Raw genomic sequence first — 459 nt, forward strand, 5'->3', positions numbered from 1 at the left:
GAAAAGAGAAGCCGTAAATAAGGTTACTCACAATTTAAAAAAATAAAACAAACATTCTTTAAAAATCATCCTGTGGCTATAAGGAAAATGCATGAGCTCATGGGCTCTGCCAAGTCAAAAAACAAAATTCATAAAATAGAGAAAGGGCCCACTCCCAACAAAGGAGCCCCAAAAAGCTGTTTTCAAAAAAAGGGCTTTCTTGAAAAATTTTGTATTATCCAAATAGCACTTGTGGCAAAAAAAATTGTTTAAAAATATCAGGACGGGACTAAATGAAAGCCCCATTTTAAAATGAAATTTTTTTGCTCAACCTCTATTAAAGAAAAAAATGTACATAAAATTTGGGTAGAACTCTAAAAATTCCCCAGTCCCCCCGCCTCCCCGGGGAAAATACAAAAACACGCCAGAATTCTTTACAAAATGATGCACTCCCCAAAAGGCCAATTCCCACTTCCATAT

The sequence above is a fragment of the Penaeus monodon genome, chromosome 28, assembly GCF_015228065.2.
Source record: "Penaeus monodon isolate SGIC_2016 chromosome 28, NSTDA_Pmon_1, whole genome shotgun sequence".
Taxonomy (NCBI): domain Eukaryota; kingdom Metazoa; phylum Arthropoda; class Malacostraca; order Decapoda; family Penaeidae; genus Penaeus; species Penaeus monodon.